This window comes from Pristiophorus japonicus, chromosome 23 (genome assembly GCF_044704955.1).
Source record: "Pristiophorus japonicus isolate sPriJap1 chromosome 23, sPriJap1.hap1, whole genome shotgun sequence".
NCBI classification, from domain to species: domain Eukaryota; kingdom Metazoa; phylum Chordata; class Chondrichthyes; family Pristiophoridae; genus Pristiophorus; species Pristiophorus japonicus.
In genome coordinates, this window is record NC_091999.1 from 33,287,073 (window position 1) to 33,299,732 (window position 12,660).

At 42.7% G+C, this 12,660-nt stretch overlaps 2 non-coding genes across 2 annotated transcripts; both read right to left on the reverse strand.

The window, feature by feature from the left end:
* Positions 1-10,007: 10,007 nt before the first annotated feature.
* On the reverse strand, positions 10,008-10,088 carry trnas-aga (transfer RNA serine (anticodon AGA)). Its single transcript has one exon. It is a non-coding gene; the product is annotated as a tRNA-Ser (tRNA).
* A 1,859-nt stretch (positions 10,089-11,947) lies between these two features.
* Positions 11,948-12,028, reverse strand: trnas-aga (transfer RNA serine (anticodon AGA)). The gene has a single exon. It is a non-coding gene; the product is annotated as a tRNA-Ser (tRNA).
* Between the last annotated feature and the right edge of the window lie 632 nt (positions 12,029-12,660).

The window sequence follows — 12,660 nt, forward strand, 5'->3', positions numbered from 1 at the left end:
CATTTAATAAGAACAAACGGAAAATATTATTTAAACTAATCAAACCGAAAAAGGATAAAATGCTTGCTTCGGACGAATTACATCTTGGGAAGAGATAGCAGAGGCATTAATAAACATATTTAATATTTCGTTAGAATAAAGTGCAGTGCCGGAGGATTGGCAGATACCTAATGTAATACCTATTTTTAAGAAGGGAGATGGAACGTGTCATGAACTATAGCCCAGTCAACTTAACATCCTTGGTAGGAAAAATAATGGAATCCCTACTAAAGGAGAAAGTGGAAGAACAACTAGAAACCAAAAATGAATAGTCAGCATGGATTATAAAAGGGAAAGTCTTGAATTGACCAAATTCTTTGAATTTTTCGAAGAAGTAACAGATAGCGTAAACTAACGTAATGTAGTAGATGTAATTTATCTAGATTTTCCAAAGGCCTTCGATAGGATACCCCATAATCGACTGAAAGGGCAGATCACAAATCGTAATTACAATTAATAATAATAATTGGGATGTTTTGAAATGGAGTTAACAGATTTTTAAATGGATCCCACAGCCTGATTATCAGACTGTGAAAAGCATGTGTGGGATGCCTTCCGCACAGGGTCAGATGTTCCAATTCATAGACCAAAGGCCTTGGGAGCTGGGCACAGACACAGATAACAGAGGATTTGAATTCTACAACAAAATACAAGTTAAATAAAAAGAATCATAACAACATGTATCCTGAATTACCAATTAAACATATAGAGGCCAGATTGGAGGAAGCAACCTACCAGATAATCATGTATTAATTAATCAGCACGTATTAATTGTAACTTGCATAATTATGTAATGCTATAATCTGAAACTGTATAAAATAAGATGTCTCTGGCAGTTTCTCTGCGCATTCCTTCAAGGATAGCTCCCCTGTTGGCTTGTATCTTTTATTAATAAAAATTGCATTTACTTTAAGGCTAACGGACTCCGAGTGGTGGTTTGAAGTTAACCCTAACAACTTGGTGCAGTCAGCAGGATCTACTGGACGGGCAGATTAGACTCAAAAAGCCAACCAACCTAACAACGAATGAGTAGAGAATTACCTTGAGGAATTCTCCTCGCAAAGTAACCAGATCCAACGAATCTGAAGCAGAGTCTGTGCAGCCAGTAAATCCAGTTGAGGGGTGCGTCAGGACAAAATAAGTAACTACATGTGTCGGGAGAATAAGTACGTATACGGGATATAGGGGTAAAAGCCTCGGTGTAAATCGTTCCGCTTAAGTAAAGATGGTAAAACAGGAACTGGGGAAAAAGCCCCTGTGTAAGAAATGGCAAAGGAATATGCTAAGGCATTTGGAGGGGTGATGTATAAACCACCAGAAGAGTTTCTGAGAGATAAATCTGAAAAGCTTAAGAAGATGGTTAAGGCAGGATATCATGAAGCGAAAAAGAGCAGTTTAACAGCCGGAAAGATAATAGAAAGATACCCGAAGGTGAGATGGACAGAAAAAGTGACAAAAGACAAGAGGATGTAAGTATAAAAATAGATATAGATGACAGAAGGGAATGGACAGAGGAATTTGCCCCAAATTTGTATCCCCACACTAACAGGGTTATGATTAGGAGCAGAGGAAAATAAAGGATTCATTGGGGCCAGAAGACTAGCTTAGTAGATATTTTTCCGAAGACCATAATAAAAACTGTTACTGACTACCTTAAGTGAAGTATTGATCCGAAATTAGAGCCGGCCAAACAATAAGCTTTGTTGAATGAAGAGAGAACTTTGTCAATGTCTGTCTTTGAATGAAAGTGATTGAGTGATTTTTGACTGCGGAATATTTGAGGTGGGAATTAATGAATTTTTCATGTGTCTGAAAGCCTGCTTCAGAAAGTGCTGGAGCTGTCTGTTGTTTTGGCTCCACCCACTTTTTCAGACAGAGTGAAAGTTTTTTTTAACCCTTTGCAGTGTTGTCCTGTATGAGGAAAGTTTTAAGAAAGTATGAACCTAGAATTGAATTACATTTTAATTTAGAAACCCAGTTGTGGATTTATTCGGAAGATATGTTCTGGAGCTCGGAAATGCACAAAGGATAGATTTGTCAAGCAAAAGATAAAAAATGCATGTTGGTTTAAAAAAAAATTACTGGGGAAGTACGCCCCATATTCCTTTGTGTAAACACTTGATGAAAAAGCTTCTAGCTCAGTAAAAATATTTTTAAATAAATTGTGTAAAAAATGTTACCTGAATATTGTAAACCAGGGGAATAAACCTTGGGAAATTGCGTGGTAGTTAAACCTGGAATAGAAGTAATGTTGTTATTTGACAATGTCCAGCATGAAATGTGACCTGTGAGCATAAATTGAACAGCCAGAAAAAATTAGCCACAAGACGAAAGCATTGTAAACATGATTGCTAGACACAATCCTGAGAATAGCTAGTGACTCATCAGGAGCAAGGGAGTAACACAAGCAGCTGAGACACAAAGAAGGAAGAAAGAGGAGATCTATAGCAAAGGACGTATTAACTGTACAGGGACATCTCTCGTAGGTGCACCAGATATACAGGTGATCCAGGCAAGTGTAGATAGTTTGAGGGGAACAACGGATTTACTAATCAGGAAACAGACCAGGATTGGGATAGAATCTTCACAGTTAGGATCCAAAACATCCAAAAAAATGCTACAGGGTGCATCCGTATTGGAAGGCCATGCACGAACAATTAACGAGCTAAATAAGCAGGAATTGAGAGGACGATGCCGAGGACAGGAAAAGAGACACATGTCATGCATATGGGAGGTGGATGATTGGTCAGGTGAGACACAATGTGGAACAGATACAAACCGGGCAAGTTACAGATTCAATAAACAGCACCCAGTTAAATGAAATGGCACAGCACACTGGGCCATTAGCTGCATGCACCCTGAAACATAGAAACATAGAAACATCGAAAAAGTTTGCAAGAATAGACCATTCGCCCCTTCAAGCCTGCAGCAACATTCAATAAGATCATGGCTGATCATTCACCTCAGTACCCCTTGACAGCTTTCGCACCACACCCCTTGATACCATTAAATTAAGGGCCATATCCAACTCCCTCTTGAATATATCTGATGAACTGGCATCAACAACGTTCTGCGGAAGAGAATTCCACATGTTAACAACTCTCTGAGTGAAGAAGGTTCTCCTCATCTCGGTCCTAAATGGCTTATCCCTTGTCCTCAGACTGTGACCACTGGTTCTGGACTTCCCCAACATCGGGAACATTCTTCGTGCATCTAACCTGCCCAGTCCCGTCAGAATGTTTCTGAGGTCCCCTCTCATTCTTCTAAACACCAGTGAATACAGACCCAGTCAATCCTAACTCTCCTCATATGTCAGTCCTCCCATCCCGGAAATCAGTCTGGTGAACCTTTGCTGCACTCCCTCAATAGCATGAACATCCTTCCTCAGATTAGAACAAAACTGAACACAGTATTCCAGGTGAGGCCTCACCAAGGCCCAGTACAGCTGCTCTATTAAAGTCCCCAAGATATGTGGTCAACATGCTATTTGCCTTCTTTCTGTCTCCTGCACCTGCATGACAACCTTCAATGACTGATGTACCATGACACCCGGATCTCGTTGCACTTCCCCTTTTCCTCATCTGCCGCCATTCAAATAATATTCTGCCTTCGTGTTTCTGCCACCAAAGTGCATAACCTCACATCTATCCACATTACACTACATCTGCCATGCAATTGCCCACTCACCGAACCTGTCCAAATCACCCTGCAGCCTCTTAGCATCCTCCTCACATTTCACACCGCCATCCAGCATATTGTCATCTGCAAACTTGGAGATATTATTCAAAATTCCTTCATCTAAATCATTGATGTATATTGTAAATTGCTGGCGTCCCAGCACTGAGCCCTGCGGCACCCAACTAGTCACTGCCTGCCATTATGAAAATAACCCGTTTATCCCGACTCTCTGCTTCCTGTCTGCCAAAGAGTTCTCTATCCACATCAATACCTTAACCCCAATACCATGTGCTTTAATTTTGCACACCAACCTCTTGTGTGGGACCTTGTCAAAAGTATTTTGCAAGTCCCACTACAACATATCCACTGGTTCTCGTTTGTCGACTCTACTAGTTACATCCTCACACAATTCTAGAAGATTTGTCAAGCTTGATTTTCCATTCATAAATCCATGCTGACTTGGACCAATCCTGTCACTGCTTTCCAAATGGGCTGCTATTTCATCTTTAAAAATTAATTACGACATTTTCCCCACCACTGATGTCAGGCTAACTGGTCTATAATTACCCGTTTTCTCTCTCCCTCCTTTTTCAAAATGTGCTGTTAGATTAGCTACCCTCCAGTCCATACAAACTGATCGAGAATCGATGGACTGTTGGAAAATAATCACCAATGCATCCACTATTTCTAGGGCCACTTCCTTAAGTACTCTGGGATGCAGACCATCAGGCCCCGGGGATTTATTGGCCTTTAGTCCCATCAATTTCCCTAACACAATTTCCCACAAATAAGGATTTTCTTCAGTTCCTCCTTCTCACTAGCCCCTCGGTCACGTACCATTTCCAAAAGATTATGCACGTCTTCCTTCGTGAAGGCAGAACCAAAGTATTTGTTCAACTGGTCTACCATTTCTTTGTTCCCTATTATAAATTCACCTGAATCTGACTGCAAGGGACCTACGTTTGCCTTCACTACTCTTTTTCTCTTCAAATATTTATAGAAGTGTTTCTGTTCCCAGCAAGCTTCCTCTCATACTCTATTTCCCCCCTCCTAATTAAACCCTTTGTCCTCCTCTGCTGAATTCTAAATTTCTCCCCGTCCTCGGGTCGATGCTTTTTCTGACCAATTTATATGCCTCTTCCTTGGATTTAACGCTATCCTTAATTTCCCTTGTTAGCCACGGTTGAGCCACCTTCCCCATTTTATTTTTACTCCAGACAGGGATGTCCAATTGTTGAAGTTCATCCATGTGATCTTTATATGTTTTCCATTGCCTATCTGCCGTCAACCCTTTATGTATCATTTCCCAGTCTATGCTAGCCAATTCATGTCTCATACCATCGAAGTTACCTTTCCTTAAGTTCAGGACCCCAGTCTCAGAATTAATTGTTTCACTCTCCACCTTAACAAAGAATTCTACCTTATTGTGGTTACTCTTCCCCAAGGGGCCTCGCACAACAAGATTGCAAATTAGTCCTTTCTCATTACACATGAAGCAGTCGAGGATGGCCAGCCCTCTAGATGGTCCCTCGACATATTGGTCGAGAAAACCATCCCTAATACACTCCAGAAAATCCTTCTCCACCGTATTATACCAGTTTGGTTAGCCCAATCTATGTGTAGATTAAAGTCGCCCATGATAACTGATGTACCTTTATTGCACACATCCCTACTTTCTTGTTGGATGCTGTCAGCAAACTCACTACGATTGTTTGGTGGTACACAACGCCCACTAGCGTTTTTTTCCCTTTGATATTCCACAGATCCACCCACGTGGAATCCACACGAATGTCCTTCCTGACTATTGCATTAATTTCCTCTTCAACCAGCAATGCCACCCACCTCCTTTTCCTTTGTGTCTATCCTTCCTGACTGGTGAATACCCCTGGATGATGCGTTCCCGGCCTTCGTCAACCTGGAGCCATTTCTCCATGATGCCAATTGCATCATATTCATTAATTGCTGCCTGTGCAGTTAATTTGTCCACCTTATTACGAATACTCCTCGCATTGAGGCACAGTGCCTTCAGGCTTGTTATCTTAACACACCTTGTCCCTTAGAAGTTTGCTGCAATATGGCCCTTTTTGATTTTTTCCTTTGGGTTTCTCTGCCCTCCACCCTTACTTTTCTGCCCCCAAAGGTTCCCATCCCGCTGCCATATCAGTTTAACTCCTCCCCAACAACATGAGCAAACTCTCCCTCGTGGACATTGGTTCTGCTGATGTGCAGACCGTCCGGTTTGCACAGGTCCCAGCTCCCACAGAACGGTTCCAATGTCCCAAGAAATTGAATCCCTCCCTTCTGCAAAACACAGTCATCTGAACTATCCTGCGATTCCTACTCTGAAAAGTGGTAGCTCTCCCTGACATTGCTAACTTTGAGGTCCGATTTGTTAATTTCGCTCCCAGCTCCCGAAATTCAGCTTCTAATTCCTCAGACACAGAGAGTCAGACTCAAACACATAAAGAGCACACTAAAGACAGAGAGTGAGAAGCACAGATACATTGCACAATTCCATTTGTTTGAATGTTAAAAAGTTAACGACAAATGCAGATTCAACAGAATAAATTCGGATATAACTGAGCAGGATGGCAGGAAATCGGTTTGAATTTAAAGATTTACCAGGAGTGGGGTTCGAACCCATGCACGTATAAACCCTCTGGATTTTCCGTCCAACGCCTTAACATCTCGGCCATCCTGGTTTTGTCAGTATTCGGATTTTGTCTTTGTGAGAATCTGGGCTGCAGCTCCACTCTCACAGACACAGGTTTTCAATGAGCATTTTCGTATATTTATAGTAATATTGACACAGGGGCAACTCTCCTGTTCTTTTTCGAGTAATGCTCTGGGAACTTTCACATCCACCCGAGGGTGCAGACGGAGCTTCAAATTAATATTTTATCCGAAAGTCAACAGCTTCAACAATGCAAAATCCCCCAAGTACTGCATTTGAATGTCAGCCAAGATTATATGTTCAAGTCTCAGGAGTGGGACTTACACACACAACCTCCTTATTCAGTCGAGAATGCTGCCACTGAACCAAAGCCGATACCAAAGTTCACATCCGTATTATTTTCCCCAAGTCTTTTTATAAAGTTTCAGGACATACAGAAGTAATATTCAACATTTTAAAAAAGCTTCATCCTCGTCGGGGAATTGAACGCCGACCTCGCGCGTGAAAGAGAGGGATATAAACTAAGACACGAATGAGGAGCTGACGGGTGTTGATTCTGTCATTGCAGGAATCGAGCTGAGAACAGAAATGGACACCATGAGAAGTAGACAGGCACATTGAGAGACAGAGACAAACCGACAAACAGGGAGAGACAGACAGAGAGATAGAGACAACGTGAGACAGAAAGTGTGAGACTGAGAAGGAGAGGCAGACTGAGTGAGAAAAAGACACAAACACACACACATACAGATATAAAGAGAGAGAGGGAAACAGTGAGAGAAAGACAGTGATAAAGACAGTAACAAGGAGAGAGACAGATGAAGAGTGAGCGACAGATAGAGAGATATAGAGAGATATAAACAGAAAGTGATGGAAATACTCAGCAGGTTAGAGACAGGAACTAACAGAGACAGGCAAATAGAGACAGTCAGGTCGAGAAATAGATAGACAGAGATGATGGGAATGAGAGAGACAGTCGGACAGAGAGACTGAGAGAATCCCACTGGAACAGAACTGGACATCGTGAGAAAGAGACAGACACGTTGAGAGACAGACAAACAGGGAAACAGGGAGAGGCAGACAGCGAGATAGAGGCAAAGAGAGACAGAAAGTTTGAGATTGAGAGGGAGGGTCAGTCTGAATGAGAAAACGACTCAAACACATACATACACAGAGATGTGTTTGTGTGCTCCATAAAGAGAAGGAGGCAAATATGATGCAATGACAGAGACAAAGACAGGGACAATGAAAGAGACAAAGAGGGAGACAGATAGAGAGAAAGGCAGATAGAGACAATAATTCGGTTCTGTCTTTACAAAGGAAGATACAAAAAACCTTCCGAATGTACGAGGGGACTGTGCATCTCGTGAGAATGAGGAACTGAAAGATATCCTTATTGGCGGGAAATTGTGTTGGAGAAATTGTTGGGATTAAAAGCCGATAAATCCCCGGCTCCTGATAGTCTGCATCCCAGAGTACTTAAGGAAGTGGCCCTAGAAATAGTGGATGCATTGTTGATCATTTTCCAACAATCTATCGACTCTGGATCAGTTCCTATGGACTAGAGGGTAGCTAATGTGATGGCACTTTTTAAAAAAGGAGGGAGAGAGAAAGCGGGTAAGTCTATACCGGTTAGCCTGGCATCAGTCGTGGGGAAAATATTGGAATCAATCATTAAGGATGAAATAGCAACCCATTTGGAAAGCAGTGACAGGATCGGACCGAGTCAGCATGGATTTATGAAAGTGAAATCACGCTTGACGAATCTTCTGGAATTTTTTGAGGATGTAATGAGTAGAGTGGACAAGGGAGAACCAGTGAATGTGGTGTATTTGGACTTTCAATAGGCTTTTGACAATGTCCCGCACTAGAGATTGGTGCACAAAATCATAGCGCATGGTATTGGGATTAATGTACTGACATGGATAAAGAACTGGTTGGCGGACAGGATGCAGAGAATCGGGATAAACGGGTCCTTTTCAAGCTGGCAGGAAGTGACTAGTGGGGTGCCGCAGGGCTCAGTGCTGGGACTCCAGCTCTTTACAATATACATGAACGATTTGGTTGAAGGAATAGAGTGTAATATCTCCAAGTTTGCGGATGACACTAAACTGGGTGGCGGTCCGAGCTGTGAAGAGGATGCTAAGAGGCTGCAGGGTGAATTGGACAGATCAGGTGAGTGGGCAAATACATGGCAGATGCTGTATAATGTGGATAAATGTGAGGTTATCCATTTTGGGGGCAACAACACGAAGGCAGAATATTATCTGAATGGCGGAAAACTAGAAAAAGGGGAGGTGCAGTGAGACCTTGGTGTTATGGTTCATCAGTCACTGAAAGTGGGCATGCAGGTACAGCAGGCGGAAAAGAAGGCAAATGGTATGTTGGCCTTCGTAGCTAGAGGATTTGAATATAGGAGCCAGGAGATCTTACTGCAGTTGTACAAGGCCTTTGTGAGGACACACCTGGATTATTGTGTTCAGTTTTGGTCTCCTAGTCTGAGGAAGGACGTTCCTGCTGTTGAGGGAGTGCAGCGAAGGTTCACCAGACTGATTCCAGGGATGGCAAGACTGTCATATGAGGAGAAATTGGATCAACTAGGCCTTTAATCACTGGCGTTTAGAATGATGAGAGGGGATCTCATAGAATCATATAAGATTCTGACGGGACTACACAGGTTAGATTCGGGAAGAATGTTCCCGATGTTGGGGAAGCCAGAACCAGGGGACATAGTCTTAGGATACGATGTAGGCCATTTAGCAGTGAGATGAGTAGAAACTTCTTCACTCAGAGAGTTGTTGACCTGTGGAATTCCCTGCCACAGAGAGTTGTTGAAGCCAGTTCATTGGATATATTCAAGAGAGAGTTAGATATGGTCCTTACGGTTGAGTGGATGAAGTGGGATGGAGAGGAAAACAGGAAAGTGTAACTGAAAGAATGATCAGCCATGATAATATTGAATGGCGGTGCAGGCTCGAAGGGCCTAATGGCCTACTCCTGCAGCTTTTTTCTATGTTTCAATGTTTCAAAAACAGAAAATGATGGAAATGTTCATCAGATTAGAGACAGGGACAAAATGAGACAGGCAAAAACACGGACAGGGAGTGCTGCACTTGAGTGTTTGCCAAGATGATAATGCTCAAGTCTCAGAAGTGCGACTTGAACACACAAACTCCCGATTCAGCCGAGAATGCTGCCACTGAAACAAAGCCGATACAAAAGTTCACAACCTTATTATTTCCCCCAAGTCTGTTTTATAAGTTCCAGGACATACCAAATTCATGGTGATGATTTCCACAGACAGTTGCACATACACAGAGACATATATAGAGATAGACAGACACAGAGACACACACACATAACCAAAAATTTGAACGCACCAACGGGCATGCACAGATGCCTTCGGCATCTCGAGGGATAGACAGGCTGAATCAATGTCGCAACTTTGACTGATGCTTGCGATTTTTGAAACGGATGTATCGTGAATATTGCAGATTAATTAAAATGAGAAAAAAATGTCAGTGTTGAAAGCTGTGGGACGTTATTCCATCTATCTCAGGATCAGTTTGGCAGAGAACGGGTTAAATTGTGAAATGGAATGAAAAATACTGAGAATCGTAGTCGGCAGGATTCGAACCTGCGCGGGATAACCCAATGGATTTCTAGTCCATCGCCTTAACCACTCGGCCACGACTACTGTGTTGCTGCCTTTTTTAACGTTACTCAGAAAAAACTCACTCATCCATCTCTGTGCAGCAGACGGCCAAAGACTCCTGAAAAATTCTCCGTTTGCTAAAAATCTGGACGAGGCAATCTCCTCCACCTGTATTTTTACAGTTCGATATTGCTCTGGAACTTTTTAATATGAATCTCTTCCAAGAAACATAAGTAAAATTCTACGATTTGAAATAACTGCCTCCACGTCGGGGAATGGAACTTCGGTCTCCCGCGTGACAGGCTGGGATACTCACCACTATACTAACGAGTAACTGACATGTACCAATTCTGTCAGAGCAGTAATCGAGCCACTGTGACCAGAACTGGGCACCATGAGAAGTCGACAGACACATTGAGAGACAGAGACAAACCGACAAACAGGGAGAGACAGACAGCGAGATAGAGACAACGAGAGTCAGAAAGTGTGAGACTGAGAAGGAGAGGCAGACTAAGTGAGAAAAAGACTCAAACATATACATATACAGAGATGTGTGTGAGTGATCTATTAAGAGAGAGAGGGAAAGAGTCATAAAAACATAATGATAAAGAAAGTGACAAGGAGACAGATGGAGAGAGAGCGATAGAGACTAAAACAGAAAATGATGGAAATACTTCTCAGCTGACAGGCAGGGACTCACAGAGACAGGCAAAGACATGGACAGACCGAAATGATGGGAAAGAGAGAGCCAGTCAGACAAAGAGTCTGAGAGAATCCCATTGGAACAGACGTGGCACCGTGAGAAAGAGACAGATTCAAACAGAGAAACAGGGACAGACAGAGTCGTCAGACTGAGAGAGACAAAGACTCAAACACACAAACACAACTCTCTGAAGAGAGAGAGAGGTAGAGACCGAGCGACGCAGATACATTTCACAATTTCATTTCATTATCGGTTCAGAGTGTCACATTGTTACAGAAATTTGCTGATTCAACCGATGAAAATCCGGTCTCACTGATCAGAATGGGAGGAAATCCGTGTTAAATTAAAGAGATACCAGGAGTGGGGTATGAACCCACGCGGTAAACAACCATTAAAATTCAAGTCCAACGCCTCAACCACTCGGCTATCCTGGTCCTGTTAAAACCTGCATTCTGTCTCTGTGAGAATCTGGGCTTCAACCCCAACCACACATACAAACACAGACACATCGGCTTTCAGTGAGCATTTACGAACATTTTTAGTGATATTGAGACGGGGGCAACTCTCCTATTCTTTTTCGAGTAATGCACTGGGAACTTTCATATCCACCCGAGGGTGCAGAGGGAGCTTCAATTTAACATTTCATCCGAAAGACAACAGCTTCAACATTGCAAAATTCCCCAAGTGCTGCACTTGAGTGTTAGCCAAGATGATAATGCTCAAGTCTGAGAAGTGCGACTTGAACACACAAACTCCCGATTCAGTCGAGAATGCTGCCACTGAAACAAAGCCGATACAAAAGTTCACAACCTTATAATTTCCCCCAAGTCTGTTTTATAAGTTCCAGGACATACCAAATTCATGGTGATGATTTCCACAGACAGGTGCACATACACAGAGACATATATAGAGATAGACAGACACATAGACACACACACAGATAACCAAAAATTTGCACGCACCAACGGGCATGCACAGATGCCTTCGTCATCTCGAGGGATAGACAGGCTGAATCACTGTCGCAGCTTTGACTGATGTTTGCGATTTTTGAAACGGATGTATCGTGAATATTGCAGATTAATAAAAATGAGAAAAAAATGTCAGTGTTGAAAGGTGTGGGACGTTATTCCATCTATCTCAGGATCCGTTTGGCAGAGAACCGGTTAAATTGTGAAATGGAATGAAAAATGCTGCGAATCGTAGTCGGCAGGATTCGAACCTGCGCGGGATAACCCAATGGATTTCTAGTCCATCGCCTCAACCACTCGGCCACGACTACTGTGTCGCTGCCATTTTAAACGTTACTCAGAAAAAACTCAGTCATCCATCTCTGTGCAGCAGACGGCCAAAGACTCCTGAAAAATTCTCCGTTTGCTAAAAATCTGGACGAGGCAATCTCCTCTACCTGTATTTTTACAGTTCGATATTGCTCTAGAACTTTTTAACATGAATCTCTTCCAAGAAACAGAAGTAAAATTCGACGATTTGAAATAACTGCCTCTCCGTCGGGGAATTGAACCCCGGTCTGCCGCGTGACAGGCGGGGATACTCACCACTATACTAACGAGGAACTGACGTATACCCATTCTGTCAGAGCAGTAATCGAGCCACTGTGAACAGAACTGGGCACCATGAGAAGTCGACAGACACATTGAGAGACAGAGACAAACCGACAAACAGGGAGAGACAGACAGCGAGATAGAGACAACGAGAGACAGAAAGTGTGAGACTGAGAAGGAGAGGCAGACTGAGTGAGAAAAAGACTCAAACATTTCCATATACAGAGATGTGTGTGTGTGATCTATTATGAGAGAGAGAGGGAAAGAGTGATAGAAAGACAATCATAAAGACAGTTACAAGGAGAGAGACAGATGGAGAGAGCGCGATTGAGACTAAAACAGAAAATGATGG